This window comes from Cavia porcellus, unplaced genomic scaffold (assembly GCF_034190915.1).
Source record: "Cavia porcellus strain 051 isolate PalLab524CR breed Dunkin Hartley unplaced genomic scaffold, mCavPor4.1 scaffold_7, whole genome shotgun sequence".
NCBI lineage: Eukaryota > Metazoa > Chordata > Mammalia > Rodentia > Caviidae > Cavia > Cavia porcellus.
Window position 1 is genome coordinate 10,452,255 of NW_026947490.1, and position 9,680 is coordinate 10,461,934.

Genomic DNA, 9,680 nt, shown 5'->3' on the forward strand with positions numbered 1-9,680 from the left:
TTGGAAACCCTACGATATCCAGACAGAAAGAATTCTTGGCAGAACATGGCTTTTAAGCTTTCTTAGCCTCCTGACAACAACATGTTCACAATGCAATCAAAATGAACTCCTCCAAAACACCTTAGAAAATTTAATGAGAACTTCTTTAAATGAGTAATTAAAGGCCCGTTTTTATGTAAAATTGTCTACATTAGGAGAGACCCTTCATTTCATTTATTGTCAGAAGCCCATTAGACAGGCATGTTCACAGAAGTTATCTGTCAGTGAACAATAGCATAATCCTATGCCATTTGCAAAAAATACATTTTTAGATATTTAGAATGTTTTAAGAATGTACTGTTATGATGCACTGAAATGTATTTTATAAATGAAGAAATTGAGGCCCAAGAAATTAAAAGGATTTTCCAAGTTTCCATAGCAACACAGTGGCAGAGTAGAGGTTCAAAGGGAGGGAAGCCCATCTCCAAGGACAGTTCTTTGGCCAGGACCCAGTGCCTCTCAGCCAGCCTGAGAGTACAAAGGAGTCCTGGTTTTCATTTTGCTCAGCCAACATGACAGTGACTCAGTATCAGTTCTGTTGGCTTTGGGTAGCAACTTGGAAGTTGGTGATGAGACATTTTGATCTGTTAACAGTCATGCAAGCATAGTCAACGAAATAATAAAAATAACCGCTAGTGTGGCCTCCATCACATTGTTGATTTATAAAATACTTGAAGTAAGATGAGAGAAAGAAGGAGGAGGCAGAAAATCAAGGACTTCAGAGGAACCAAGGAAATAACATTTAAGAGGAAGATAACAATTGTAGCTTTCTGCTAAGAATATTAATAAATATTTTATTATATGAATCATATTATGCATCAACAGTAAGAAATCTCTGTATACTTGGGGTAGTCATGCCTGCATGGTAGACATCAGAATTGAGTCTCCAGCCTCAGTAATGACCTGAGAATTGTGTAAAGTTTTATTTCTAAATGTGCTCTGTAGCGAAGACCGACTGAACAGGAAGAAAATAAAAATCACCTCTATATTGTGCTTTCAGAGGCGTAAAGCCTTAATTACAACAGAAGGTAGCAATTTGGAGATGTCTTCTGTGTTGTGAAGTTGGTACACACTAGTGACCCCAGCTATGTGGGAGGCTGAGGCAGAAAGATCACTTTGAACAAAATAAAGTGTCTCAAAATAAAGAGTTAAAAAGGACTGGGAATGTAGCTCAGTGATAGTGTGCCTGCTAACACGTGTGAAGCCCAGGTTCAATCTCTATTAAGTAAAGTAAGTTAGTGAAGTGTAAAGGATTTGTAATTATTGTGACAAAATGACCTTTAATTTTAGACATGCCTATTTAATATTTCTCTGACTCACCAGGAAGGAGTGGCAAAGTCTTTTTATTGTGTATTGATTATTTTATTGACTATAATGTGTCTCAGTGTTTTTGCTTCAATTCTCCAAATAGATTGAAAGCATTTACTGAAATTCAAATAATAAAATAAAACAGGAAAACAAAAAAAAAATTACGATACAGGGAAATGGAGCTAGAAATTCAAAGAAGCTTATCAGGAAAAAGAGTACAGGGTTGTATATGACATGACGTTCTAGTGGATGAGACCTGACCATCTGCAGCACAACACAGTGAGAAGGTTGATGAATATCTTATTCTGTTATGGGATAACTGATAAAAATGACTCTAATTGTCTCATATATTTTGAATGCTCTTACAAATTTGGAAACATGTGTCCATCCCTAAATCATATCTAAATAAATTAGATTATTTAAATACCATTAAATGCTATTTATTTTTTCAATATACACATTTGAAGTGCACAGTAATTACATTTATCATAAGTTAGTACATGAACACACCACACATCTTTTTCCTCTTCTGTACGTTCCTCTGCCTCTCTCTCCCTGCTTCTTTCACCCCTTGGTCTCTTCCCATTTGTGAAACCTCTATTTTCATTTCGTCCTTCAATTCCCTTTTTTTCTTTACCCATCTCTTCTCCTCTGCCTCCTTTCTCTGTTTCCTCTTCCCTCATCTATTTGAAGAGATTGCACTATGAATCTAGCATCCACTTTGCTGTGTCTTTACATGTATATGTTTTTAGTTTCTCGTGTAAGAAAAACTGAGATACTTAGCTTGTGTATCTAATTTATTATGATGACAAGGTGCATTCATTCATCTACAAATATCTCAAATTTAACCAATATGGGAAAGTGTGAGATTCCGCCCAAAAACTAAAATTAGAAATAGTAGTTGACCCAGCTATTTTTTTAAGTATCTTCCTGAAAGAATTAAGATCATCATATATATATATATACCCCCATATTTTTAATAGCAAAATATATAACAGCTAAATCTTGGAAATGGCATATATACACATCAACAGATGAATGGATATAGAAAATGTGGTATTATATAAAATACTATCATTTTTTATTTTTTACTAGATGCAGAAGTCACTTGAATAAACGATAGAGTATATAACAGTAAGTGTGTGATATTATCGCCCTTCAAAAATAAACATTGTTATTCTAAAAAGTAATTGCCTTCATCACCCTCATTGCTGAGACACATACCTGACACCTATAGTTTAAAAAGGGAGAGGATTATTTAGGTTCACAGCCTCAGGGCTCCCAGGCCTTATAGGACCAGCCTGATCCAAGCCATCATGGTGGAGGGAATTGGGAAGAGAAAAACTGCTCACATCATGATGGTTAGGAAACACAGAGTTAAGCAAGAAGCTGAGGAGGGATATATACACTTCTAGTTCATGACTGCAGTCAACAGCTCCCACCTTCTTTTAACACATTCAATTAACGGATGAATCCACAAATGCATATAGTGCCTCCATGATCAAGTTATATTTAAAGCACTTGAGACTTTGGGAGGCATCTCATATTCAAACATTCCATCTCTGGCCTCCAAAAGACTTTGGTAAACATCTTGTTATGTGAAATTAATTTAGTCCACCTCAGGGAGTCACGAAAGTTTTAGCAGTTTCAATGCTGCTGAAATGTTCAATGTCTAACACTGAAGGAAAAGTCTTATCTGTGAGCTCCAATAAAAAAGAAGAGAGAGAGAGAGAGAGAGAGAGAGAGAGAGAGAGAGAGAGAGACAGAATATGAGATCAAACACTTGCAACATACAGAGGTAAACAATCCTATTCCAAGGAGGAAAAATAGGAAGATAAATAGAAATGTATGGGACCAAAGCAAGACTGAAACACACCAGAGCAAAAATTAAACCCTGAAGCTTTATTTTCAACACTTGGACCAGCTTGTGGTGAGCAGTGAGATCCAAAAGACTTGGGCAAACATGCCTCTATGGCCTTATTGGTTACAGCCCTCCTGGCATCTCTCTTGGCTCCAAATACTGCCGGTGGCTTCCTTAAGGAATTCCTCATTTAGGGCATCTCCAAATCCCTGGGTCCTTCATTGCACTGCCTGCTTCATTCTCTCAGCTTCATGCACTGTCCTCTGAGGCAGGCTGCTTTGACTCTGAGGCTTTGTTTTGAAACCTGGCTGGAAACTTTGCATGCTCATAAAACCAGCCCTGTGTGGATGATGACAAGATTTTCCAACTATTCAAGCAGTAGCCAGATCCCCTTGAATCATAGCTGCAGAAGCTGACTCTGAGTTCTCAGATGTCAGAACTTCAAAAAACTCTTTCTCAATAGGCTGTGCATAAGCAAGGGTACCTAGCCTTTCTTCTAAAAGCAAAATCTTCCTCTTTTGCACCTTTGAGCTTGGAAAAGGTGGGGTCTTACTGATTTCTGAGATGCTCTCAAAGGAATCTTCCCTGTCATGCTTATGTAAAGTACTTATCTTCTTTTTTAATGTTGTTTTTTCAGCAATCAATCTCTCCTCTGCTGCAACATTACAGGTGCTTCCTTTCTGGTAAAACTGAATATTTTTCATAGTTTCTGCATGTGTTGTTTGCTCTTGATTCTCACCACAAATATGACTAAAAGCCACCAGCAATACTCATAGTGTGGCCTGAACAATGGGCCACTTTGAAATTTCCTCTGCCAGTTTATTATTCCAGCACCCTTAATCTTGGTATCCAGCAAGTTCTCAGGACATAGGAAAACATAAACAAATTTTCTGTCACAACATATCACATGTGGCCATGAGTTCACTGCCAATGTAATTTTTGTACTTAACTGAAACCTCCTGAGCCTGGCCTTTACCATCTATGTATCCTTCAATACTTTAATCTTCTGAGTTCTGATCATAATCACTCATCGAACTCACTTTAGGACATTCTAGAGCTTGTCTAGCCACTATCTCCAAATAATTCCAAATCTTTACAGCAAGACAGTTCCAAGGCTGCTGAACCACATGGTCAGATGTAGTCAAGGCAATGACTCCTATTTTCTGATACTAACAGCTGTTTTAGTCACTGTCCTTCTTGCTGAGACATAAACCAAACACCCACAAGTCAAAGGATGAGAGGTTTTATTTTGGTTCTCAGTGTTAGAGACTTCAGGTCTCCCATGGTCAGCCAGCTCCAAGGAAGAAATGGCATGATGGAAAGACCTGAGCAGAGGAAAGCTGTTCACATTATGGTAGTGAGGAAGCAGAGAGAGAAGGAAAGGAGCTGAAGAGGGAGATACACCCTCCGCGTCATGTCCACAAGGACTCACTTCCAACCAGGCTGGACCTGCTAACTGTGCACTGGGCTCATTAGTGGATGAAATCACCAGTGAGTGGCATGCCACTGTAATCAAATTATCTCTTAAACACATGAGACACTGAGGGACTTTTAAGATCCTAACTATTACCATAACAGTGGTACAAGTCTTTTCTTCAAAATAGCAACAAGTAAAGAACAGTTTAATTTATTACAGTAATTTCTTGTTCTATGAATCACTTATTCTAGTTTGCTTATTAGGAATATTTGCTAACTATTGTGAATTACACAAACTAAACTCTTTTATATCAAGCTGAATAGTGAAATGTTCTTCAAAGTTATTTTTTTTTAATAATAAACTACCATGTATGAAAACACTCTCTTTTATGTAACATGGTTGACCTTTAACAGGTCACAAATAGTATTACTATTTGTTACTCAAAAATTTGATTATTTGTAGGTTGCTCATGTATAGAAATTTATGACATTTTAAAATCCTTATAAATGTACATTAAACATAGTCTAAAAAATCTATAGTCATGTGTCTTTTGTTAATACTTTGATAAATATGAATGGAAATACAAGATTTCAAAAGTGAAAAAGATGTGCACAGTTTTCTTTACTGTATCTAGAGACAAGCCTTGGTGAGAAAAGCCCATGGAAGACAAGTTAGTCCATCCAGTCCAAGGGCTCCTGGAGATTTCCCACAGTATCATGAGCTGGTGTCTGAAGAGGTAGCCCACTATCACCTCTGAGTGTCCTCCCTGCAAGACTATGCTATCTGGCTTTCCCTGAAGCAAGATGAGGTCTGGAGTGTCTTGTTTAGTATCATAAACAATGTTTTACTCAGCAGGATGGAGTGAGTTTTCAGTAAACTTATCCATTACTGTGACCCTAGCATGACTATATGTTGATAGTACCCGATGAAATAAATCAGCTTGAAAGGGGGGATGAACATAAAATATAGTTATGCTCTCAGAGAGAGGCTTACCTGTGACAGGAAATGGAAGTCAAATCATCAAGGCAAAATAACAATAAAATACAAAGATGTAGTTTTAGTGTCATCCTAGAGTAAAATAATGAAACGAAAAATTTATTGAGGCATGTTGTGATTCCAGCTGAAGATTTTTTAAAATAAAGTTTGTGAATTTCATTAGTGGAAGCACAAAAGTACTGAAAGATATTTATAGAAGATTTCAAAAGCTTCTAAAAGTCTTGATGAACTTACCAAAAATTAGGAAAAATACTTAGGCAATTTGAAATGTTAAACTCAGAAAGAAATTATTAAACTTATTTAAGTCTTGTTACTGAAGAATGAGGAGGAAATCTACTTAGATAGGGATATAGTATGATAACATACTTATTAGAGATTATATATATATATATATATTTCAAATAGTACTTTTGAATATAAAAATTAAAGTATTAATCATATGCCACAACATTCTTTATAGTAATAGATTTTTTCAAATTCATAACTACTTTAGTTCAAATCTAGTTCAAATTCTAGATCAAATTTTGAAATAATTCATATAATGCTAAAAAAAGCTTATTTACTAAGTTGATCAGGAAACAGTCACTTTAAAAATATTGTTATTCTCAGTATTTTTTAGTTTACTTACAAATCAAGGAAAGACTCAGTAACGTGAAAGACCATCAAATAAGAAACAGTGCCGTCTAGTTTTCATAAAAGTATTGTGCTCAGAGTGCTTGTACCTTACCCATTAGGGTGTTACCAGTTTTCTCTCTGCTTGTAGAATCTGAGACTACTTGCTGGATGTCACGCAGGTGACAGTACAGTAATACTTTCTAAAAGCATTAGTTTAGTTACTTGGTTAGTTATTATTTGGTCACATCTACCACTTTTGCCTGCTTTTATTTTATTTTAGATAGCATAATTGCAATATAAAGCCTACCAAGTTATTCTTTGGCATGGCACATTACAAGACACCCAAATAAAGTCAAATGTGACATCGTAACGTGTTATGCAGTGTCTCCATGCCTGCGGCTACCACCTAGAGTAGACTTTCAGTTTTCTTCCCTACCCCATTGCAGTCAGTGGATTCTTTTCTACTCTGGGATCCTCATTGCTCTAATGGCCAACACACAGTTTGTTCCAAATAGAAATTTGTCACTTATTTTTCAATGCTTCTTAAGTCACTGCTCATAGATGACAATAACATACAAACAATTAAAACTGCACAGAGGACCCTCTCGCTAAGGCCTGCCTAGCTTCTCAGCCTCATCTGCCTGCTCTCACCTGTAGCTTTTCTGCTTTGGGTTTCTCCAAAAACAAGATGGCGGCTCCTTCCTGGGCTGAGTCAGCTCAGTCCCTTTGCTGCTTGATGAGATTCTAGGCCCCTTTCAAGTGCAAAAACCAACTGCCTCCCATTTGATTGAGAAATACCACTAAGCACTCTTTTCCTCTCTTGCCTTGATACCATGCATGTACTCTGTAGAATATCAGTCCTCAAAACCCTTTTCTAATTCAGCACTTTAAGGTAGAGGTTTTCAGTAACTGTTTGCCTGAAAGAAAGAATAGATGAAAATTACATGGAAGTTTAAAATATTAAAAACACCAGAATATTTTATAGCTATCTTTCCATCAGTTTTCTAGAAACCTTTAGACCACACCCAGACTGTAATTTATATCTATATATGGCCCAAAATATGACAACCAGATTATCCTATAATAAAAATTACTCAGAAGAAAATTGACAATGGAAGGTATAGTCTAGCTTGAAATCACTTTAAAATTTAATGATTATGTTCCTTTTATTATATTTATGAGAAAAAAATCAAGCCTGAGAAGTAAATGACAATAACTATAACAGCTAAAATAAAGTAGAAAAAAAAAACCTAAAACAAAATATACAGCTACAGAGTAAGTCTTTATAATTAGAAATACAGTGAGCTATTTGGCATGAAAACTGATAAATCAAAATGAAAACATAGTTCTTAAGTTATTTTTTGTCATCTAATTAGTATTGGAGTTTTAAGTATCTGTTATCCCTAGGCTTGAGACACCATGCTAGGTCAAATGTACATAAAAATAAATTAGCATATGGCTCATGAACTTCAAATATTCATGTTTCATCTCTTGTACTGTTTCTCTCCTCTTCCATTAATCTTTCTCTCTACCTAAGAAGGCTGCACAGAGTACTGAGAGAAGCTTTGGCTATGTCCTTTGAGTGAACTGAGTGATGGGAAAATTGGTCAGTAGATTGGAAATCCTTGTAATCATGTTGGCATCGAACTCTATGTCTCAACTTTCAGATCTTATTAATCATTTTATCATTCTAAATTTTGGTTCATATCTTGAAGTCACAGTGATCGCTTCTTGTCCTTGGGACAGTTCATTTTGAGAAAAAAATATAATGAAAATGATTTGTTTAAAAAACATTGGACTTCGACCCAACTTTGCATATTAGATGTATGCTTGTCAGTTTGTGTTAAAAAATGATGTAATATTTTTGGATTTTTTGTGGTTAGGTTATAAAATTATAATTATAAAGGCCTGACATTTGGGACATTCTCCATTAAAATAAATCTTGTTACTATTTTCAGGTATGATTGAAAGCTGTATCAGTCCAATAATTCAGTAGACATCACAGAAATTATTTCTCCTTAGACACATAATGTGTTGGTGCTGACACTTCCGAGCTGACTGTACACATCTTCTGCCTAGCAATGATGTGAGGACTTTCTCCCATTTTTCCATAATGCAGAGCAGCAAGATTCGGTACACAGCAATGGGGAAGAAGCCTGAAGCTATGGGAAATGAGGACTACTCTGGATTAAATTGTTGTGCTCAAAAAATAAAGCATGAGTCAGACCATGCCTAATTCCACAGGAAAGAGATTCGTCGCAGCAGAAAACATGTGGAACTAATTTGGTTAGAAAGGAAATATTAACATCTTGAATTCTACACAAAGACTTCTACTCCTTGGAGTTTGTTGGATCATTTCCTGAGTCCTATAATGCTCCATAAATGTAGTAGGGACATTAAAAAAGGTCAACTCAAGGATGACTATTGTTACAGTAAATGTTTGTGCTTTCTATATATTCTAAAACATCCCACATATGTGCTTTTTACTGATACAGAGTCCTGGGATTTTGCGGGAATTCAAACAAGAAGTGATATTTTCATAATGTTCTCTCAAGTTCCATTTGGCTGAAATTTGAAGCATGGCTTTAGAATAATGTATACTTGGATTGAGTCAGAGGAATATGCTTGTTTCAACAATATGGAAGTCAGCTGTTGTTTGCATAACATGAATCTTGCATTAATTTCTTCTCTCCATTGACTGGGTACTTTTTTGTCATCCAGGATTAGAGTTTGCTTTGAAGTTTGCCTTTTGTGATATTTCTTATAATTATACTGAATTTTTATACTTATATAGATCTCTGCCTTCATTTTTATTTTCTTTTGTGGCTGATACAGGAAGAATAGAATTTGTTTCTGTCCAATTCAGACTGCAGACTCAATCCTACCATTCTGTTCTATTCTGCCTTATACTCTGAGAGTTTTGTTTCTTTCCAGCTTTAGACAGAAGCTGTCTTTCCTCAGCTGTTATCTTCTATTGCGTGTGTGTATGTTATGCATTTAAAGAATCCAGTACAGATGATTATAAAAGGATCTTTGCAGACAATACAGTGATGCAGATAAATGAATAAGGGCTTTAGCCATAATCACAGCAGAATCATTATGCATTAATTAGCTCACTTAGAAAAAAAGCATCAGCCAAAGAGAATTGTCTTACAGCCAAAATAGTAATTTTATTTTTTACCTAAGATTCAATGATACTTTTCACACATGTATCTGATATTTGAAAAATGTTTCTTTTGATGTACTTTGAAATTTTTTCACAACCAAGAAATCAGAAAAACCTAAGTGCTCATCAACTGATGAACACTTAAAAAATAATATAGTACACAGATACAGTAGAATACTATTCACCCATGAAAAGCAATGAAATTGAAGTCATGTCATCTGTGCACACATGGCTGTAACTGGAGCATATTATGGTAAGTGAGATAAGATAGGGATAAA